The sequence below is a fragment of the Setaria viridis genome, chromosome 6, assembly GCF_005286985.2.
Source record: "Setaria viridis chromosome 6, Setaria_viridis_v4.0, whole genome shotgun sequence".
In the NCBI taxonomy this organism is placed as follows: Eukaryota; Viridiplantae; Streptophyta; class Magnoliopsida; order Poales; family Poaceae; genus Setaria; species Setaria viridis.
Genome location: NC_048268.2, coordinates 23,065,744 through 23,073,341, shown reverse-complemented (window position 1 = coordinate 23,073,341; position 7,598 = coordinate 23,065,744).

Sequence of the window (7,598 nt, the reverse complement as noted above, 5' to 3'; positions counted from 1 at the left end):
GAAACAAAACTTGAATCGGTATGCCCACGACTAAGATGATAACAACACGATGACGGCACCATGAGCCAATCCTGCCAGGAGCAGAAATGAGCAATTGAGCAATCCAATGCTTAGAAATTGCCCACGGATAACGAGATGGCATCAAACAACTGGCTAGGGATTGAAATCGTGTTTGGTTACCTCACCTTGAGTCTCAGTCCTGTGGCTCGCATCGCGCTAGCACAGGCTGACGAAGACCATGGCGATGGCGTCGAGGAAAACCCCCCAGCAGCACGGAGCCGGCCAAAGTGATCTCCTTGGTGGCGGGCTGGCGGCTGCTTGGATGGAGCCCCAGTTGTAGCCCCACTCAGCGGCAATGAAAGCGCCGTTGGAGGTCCTACTTAGCCATGCAAAGCCGAGGAAGCTGAAGACGAAGAAGAAGTCCGTGAGTCGCAGAGCCGGTGCTAGCGCGACCGTCCGCGGCGGCGGAGGCAGCACCTGGGGCGGAGCGGCAGCTGACTCAACGCTAGCCATGGAAGCGCGGACCCTATGCTCCAGAAGGCCATTCCGAGCGAATTGCGAGGGCTCACCACAACAACGGAGCCGAGGAGCGGCAGTGGGGGTGGGTTGGTGAGGTTTGCAGCTTGGGACGTCCGGAGGAAGCTGAGGAGGATGTTGGATCTTCTGTGGCTCATGTCGTGTGTGCCATTTGCTTGTGTGCGTGGTGTCGTGTGTGCAGTCTCGTGTGTGCGTGGTGTCGTGTGTACAGTCTGTGTTCGTGCATGTAGCCCCGCTCCTTCTTGGTTCTGTCTGGCCGTGGAAATGGGCCGTGTGCCCGATCGAGGGGATTTGTTAGACGCGCCAGGTTGATTGCACACACCTTTGAGCTTTTTCTTGTGAGGATAAACCTTAATTTGTACTTGAATTGTGGACTGAAAACTTTTAGTCAAAAGCATCCGATGAGAAATTTTAGTTAAATGTTATTAGATTTTTTCAAACTCTAATTAGCTAAGAGTTTCAAATGTGTTTTGGAACATGCCACACAACTCTTCGGACCAGAGAGGGTAAAGTCGTTTCTATTTCATTCTTTTTTATGAAAACCTCCCTTTTTATCAAAATGTGGTGCTTACGCTTAATTAACAGTTACAACTTACAATAGTCATGTCAATCATTGAATTTATTGTGTGTTCGCTAGCTTAGTCCAAATACTGTAATTATAAATCCTATTACTATGTTTATAGCCTAGCAAAAAAATGTGGCAACGACATACTCTCTTTCCTGAAACACAAAGCATCTACATGTCAAACTATCTAAAGTTTGACCAAAATTATGAAAAACATAAATAATAGTTGTGTCCGAAAAGTATCATTACATTTATTATAAATATATTTTGATATTTTACTTACTTGATGTGATATATGTTAATATTATCCACTATAAATTTGGTGAAATTTAGAAAGAAATATAGCTTTAGAAAAACTCAAGATGTCTTGTATTTTAGGACGGAGGGAGCTAATTAAATGAAAAATATGAATCGCATACCTACAGCAACATTATGCATCTATGTACACTTGGCAGCACGACAAAGCATAATGCAGTCTATATTCTGAGTGCACACCCTAAGCTTGCAGAGAAGAGGCCTATATCCAAGATTACACAACAATGTCAGAAATCAGATTTCTTCAAGAGAAGTAGCAGTAGCATGTTACTCCAAAAACTTGCAGTACCCACAACGCCCAAGCAAAATCTCATGTCCAACAAAGAGTTGTGAATCCTGGAAACTAAAATTATAATTGAAAAATATAAGAAGTAACTGGCAACTATTTAGAGCTCACTACTAGTAAAATGTATGCTACAACATGACATCATATGTAAAACAGTAAAACCATGTTTGCATCCTGAAGTGCAGCATAAACAAGTCACCTCATAAAGTCTGCACGTATGATTCAAACCCAAAGTGAAGAACTCTGACGAGCTTCTCTATTGCAGGACTTAGAGGGAAGATCGGGGGGTGGAAGCCGGCAGGGCAGAGGTAGCGGGTATATGTGATATGAGGCCGATACCAATAATGTTGCCGGTACAGGCGGTGAAGCAGGCCCATTGAACTAGGTAGGGCGGGGGGCGACGATGATAACGGTAGGTAACAATGACGGTAGGGATGGGAATTAGGAAGGTAGCTGCCATGAGCGGGCTAGAGTCTTGTTAGATCTTACCTTAGCCAACAACAGAATGGCACACTTGATGGCGGCGGATGAGGAGCTCGGTGGATGAGGAAACCCACTAGCGAGTTATCCATCGTCGGATTGAGATCTGGAGGTAAAAAATAGTTGAATATGGAGGAGGAGAAAACATTGAGCGTTCGGTTCCAAGTCCGTGCGCCCCAAACCCGCCTAGCGAGTGCCAGCGGCACGGCAGCCACGCACCCACGCACCACGCTTCCGCCGCCGCTGGCACCTCCAGCTGTTCAGAGTGTTAGATCTTTTTCCACCGTTGTACCGACGGTATTTTCTTTTTCGGAAATGCTATGGTGAGGGCATCCGGACGGTCGGACGCTCCCCACCGCTCCGTTCCTTATCTATTTCTACCTTTTTTTTCTTCCCCATCCTTTTTCTTCTTCAACCTTCCATCCTGACGTATTCCTCATCCATCCCGGCGGCGGCATGCTCCCCAACCCCGGCAGGCTCGTCCCGCACCCCCGTGGCCTCGTCCCCCACCCCGACGGCGGCACGCTCTCCCACCACGACGTCCTCCTCGTCCACCCTGGCGGCGGCGCGCTCCTCCACTCCGGGAACCTCGTCCCCCACCCTGGCGGCGCCCCTCCCCCCACTCCGGCATCCTCAACCAACTGGGAGCGCCCAACGCCCCCGGATCCGGTGGCCCTCTCCCCGACCCCGGCGAGATCCGAGCGGGGAAGGATCGGGTGGCGGTCATGTTGCAATAGGTATCTCACGATGTTGCAGTAGGGATTCTTGGATGTTGCAAGTGCTGTAGATGCGCACGGGTGTTGCGGATGAACGTATCGTCTGATATTGCACGATTGATTTTCTGAGATGTTTCGATGTTGCAATAGTTGGCTTTTGTTTTTCATCTGTCATTTTTTCATGTTGCAATATTTCTTCCTGTACGAGCTCAACCCCAACTCAATATATGATGATTTTTTAAAAATGTTGCATGAAACATGTGTACAATGTTGCAGTGGGAATTTTTCCTCACGAATATTATGTTTACATTGAGCTATTTTTTTTTTCATCTTTTTCATGTTGCAACCATAGATTTTCGATGTTGCAGCTATTTTGTTTTGATGTTGCAACGGAATGTTGGATAATTAGTGGTATTTATTATGGTACTACTGTAGCCGTTAGATTTAAAACAGATGGTGACGCATGTGTCCGACGGGAGTTGCTCCGCCGGACGTCCGGGCGCTAGCCCGTTTCTTTTTCCTTCCCATCAAACGGGAGCCTCCTCATGCCTCACGGCATCAGGCCTCACGGCTCTCGCCCTCCACTATAAGATCCTGTCCCTGTTCGCCTCCCCATTCTTCTGCTTGCCTCCCGGCGCACTCGCTCGTGACGGTGGCGGGGATCGAGTTCGAGGAGGCGCCGCCATGACCATGTTCCGTAGCTAAGGAGCTTCCCTCGCCCGCTCCCCGTCGTTGTTGTGCGCCTGAATGTGTGTCGGTTGTTCTCGCGTCCTGCTCGAGTCTGGGGATTTCGCAAAAGTTGCTTGAGTTTTGCTGCATTTTGAAGAGGGTTTTGCAGATCGGTTCGACGGTTTTGTATGGCTCGATCTAGTTGTTCGAGTGCAGCTTAATTATATTCCCGGTGCTGCTTGTGCTTTGTTCTCTGCATACGGTGAGGGGGGTTGGGCGGAGCGGAAGGGCATGGGCAGGAATGCTCGGCGCTGGTCGACTTGGTTGCTCGCGGCCGGCGAACCTCGCCGTCTTGCTTGGTGGATGAGCGTGGGGAGGAAGTGGTTGGTGCTGCGTGCGCGAGTTTTGTCGGGTGGAACGGGACGCCGGGGACATGGCGGAGAGAAGAGCGGTCCTGGGCGGCGGTGCTGGGAAAACCATCGTTGCTGAGATTACTTATTATTTTTGTGCGGTTTTTCCCTGACAAGGTGATGGCATTGCTGAAGGAGGCGTGCCAGGTGGTGAGGCCTGACCACCCGAGAGAGGTGGCCGAGATCGTCCACAAGGCGCTCAAGGCCAAGTTGGGCAAGTCGGCTGAGCATGACGATAACAACACTCCGGATCCCAAAGAGGACCCCTTCCTAGGTCCATGATACAAGGTAGTGGCAATACATCCAGCACTGTTGGTTGTGGTATAATCTTACTCTAACATGTGGACAGTTACTAGGATTGGCAAAATGCTGCGGTCTGAATTTTTACTGAATGTGTGTGCTCCTGTAATTTGTGGAAATTTTTCTTCGTACTGCATAATGGATCCTGATCAGTAAAATTAGATGCGTGAGTGTTCAGTGAGTGCCTTCTTTTATAAGAAGAGCGTCGGCTTGGAAGAAGAAAATGAAATAGGAACAATCGCGCTGGTCGTAATAGATCGACTTGAATGCATCGTCGAACTTATGGATCCTGATTAGTAAAATTAGGTGTGTGTATGTTGAACTTATGGACCTGATTGATGACTCTGCTGTTTATTTGCTTTTTAGAACACTTCTGTCTTGAATGTCTGAAACTGATACAGTATGGCTGCATTTTTGTCCAGGAGACGCTAAGAGAAGGAGATCACGTTAACAATTTCTCGATGTCAAGGGAATTGATGAGTTTGAGTGATTTTTTGTTTCAGTAGTTTAAGATGAATCGGTTAGAGTTTGTTTGATCTCAAGTCCTTGATGTCAATGGAGTTGATGGGTTTCAGTGTAGCTGTAAATTTGCCCAAATTTTGGATCGATGCTACGTTCTCTGAACAACAATCGAAGTAAAAATGTGCCAGCATTGGCTAAGGTTTTCATGAGGCTTATGCCTGGAGAATAATTCATGCTTTCTGTTTCCTGCGGATTTTTGCTTCCAATGATTTTCAGTGTACTATTTCTTCGTGGCTACTGATGATAGTATATGTCTGTATGGTCTCGCAACCAAAGCGGAAGTGTTGTCTGTTCTTTTATTTTGTTTCGTGCAGAATTTAGAATTTCGCTTGCTTTGCTTCTGAAATGCAGTTCGGACTTCAGCTTTAAGTGCAAAGGAGAATGTGGTGTGGAATCAGACTTAAGCTGTGGCCTTGGCTGTTTGGGAGAACGTGCTGCCGCTGCGCGCCATCAAACCTCCTTCCGCCGCCGGTGGGCGCTCTCCTCCCTGCGTTGGCCACCGAGAGCGTGCGTTCGTCAGAGCTAGGGACGGTGCGCTGAGTCGGCGTCAATGCAGAGTGGTCGCTGGCACACCGCGTGTAAGCTGGGTGCGCGGATCATATTCGCCGGGAAATGAATGGACGCGTGCGCTCGACCGCACCGGTGGCACCCCAGATGGCGTCGATGGCACAAGGCAGCTGGATGTTGTAGTCGCTCCCGCATGGCAGGTCTGGCGCGGCCACCCCTTCATGGTGAGCAGGACGCACTAGACGTCGCCTGGCGGGCAGCGCGGCTCGGTCCGTATTAGCACCAAGCGGAGGCGGTGGTCAAAGTCGGCGAGGGTGATGCGCAATGCGTGCGCCGCGGGAGGCGATATGTGCACGCCAAGGCAGTCCGCTACGTGCGGGGCAGTGCTGCAGCAGCCACACGGCCCCGGCGTTGCTGCAGACGCCCGGGCGGCCGTGCGACTAGCTAGAGGAAGATGTTATCCGATCGCCGGACGGCTGCCGCGCCGTCGAACCGCAGGCGGTCCGGGTGGCACATCTCCGCGCACGCCAGCGTCTCCAGCCTCGGCGCCGAGATGGTCACCGCCGCGTCGTCGGACGCCATCTTGTAGCAGTCGGTGACGTGCAGCGCCCGGAGGCCCGGCGCGTCCAGCTCCACTGACGCCATGTCACGGACGTGATCCAGCCGGAGCTCCTCGTGCGTCGCGGCGGCGCGCAGCCGGAGTGCGGCGATCCCGGCAATGAACTCGAGACGTAGGCGCCGCAGCCGCAGGCAGCAGGCGGCGGACAGCAAGTCGCCGATGATGCGCTGGTTCGTGCAAATCCAAACGGGATGGAATAAGATGGCACAAAATAGATCATTGGATTATTTCACCATGTCCGGCTACAAGCCACTCCTTAGCACAATCCAAGCTAGGATGGCAAAAGATCAAATCAAAGATTCCTCCTCTTTCCCCTAACCTCTCTCCCAAAGCCTCTCACAAACAAATGAGTAGACTACCACCTACAAGCCCAAAGAGATGGCTGCCCCAAACAGCCCTCCTATACATATATAGGCATTTGGCAAATATTCAAAATACCCTTACATTAAGCACACAACCCAAATACCCTCCAAGGGTAAAGTCATCCAACTTTTTCTTCGTTCATCAAACGGACCCGGCACCTTCATGAGTTTGCTTCACCTCGATGCAAGCTTCACGTTGGTGCCACGCGTCCTCTAACTCAATGCCGTCCGGTCGCACCGAACTCGTCCCCGGTTTTGAGGTCCAAACCGGCAAACCTGCCTGCGCGGTGATTTTGAAGCCCAAACCACCCAAACCCTCTGCACACCCACCTGGCGTGACTCACCCCCGGTTTTGAGGTCAAACCAGTCAAACCCTCTGCACACCCTCCTGGCGTGACTCACCCCCGATTTTGAGGTCAAACCGGTCAAACCCTCTTGCACGCCCCGCAAGGCATGACTCACCGATGTCGACGCGTGTCTAGCCTCCACCAAGTCTTTGACACCTCCAAGTCTTTTGCTCCCGGCTCCCGAGCCGCCTACTCGACTTGCGGCCATGGCGAACGTTGGGCTGACGCAGCGTCGACGGGGATCAGGGAAGTGCAAGCAGGTTCGGCCGTCGCCGGTGCTCGCTGTGTGGTTGGTGTGGACAACGACGTCACGTCTTTGGATCGCTGGTAGCACGACCAGACGAAGCCCAAAGCGGCGACCAGTGAGGTGCACTGGGGCGGCGCGACGCCGCGGGGCGCGGCCGCGGCGGACACGGTATCCGGGACACGCTCCACGCTATCCCTGGACAATGTGAGGGTGGCGAGGAGCTGGTCAGCGGGCGTCTCGACGTACGACCTCCATCTGATTGGTTCTGGTACGGTGGCCCACATGGCCTCGAAGAAGGCTTCGGGGAGGAGGCTCCGGCTCCGCCCATCCGGTCTATGACAGGCAGCGGCAGTAACGCTGGCGCGGCGCTTAGACGCGCGTGTGCATGCGGCCGCCGCACGGGTGTGCAGGAAGAGGAAGTGCGTGGACTCAACGGTGGTGCACGGCGACGCCGATGGCGAGACCGCGGCACGCGGGCACCAGGAGGGCGTGGCCTGCTGGGCGAGCACGACGCCGCCCGCCCGGAAGCGCCGGCAACGAGCAGACCGGTCCTGGTCCTGGCAAGTGACAAGGCAACTTCCCGGGGGTCGTCGGTGGCGAGGCCATCGACGCCGTCCGCGCCGCCACCACCGCCTTCGTACCGTGTGCGACGGTGAAGGTGACGCCAGGAAGGTATGTAGTAAAGGTCGTAGCGGTCGGTCGTGCACTGAGATGGC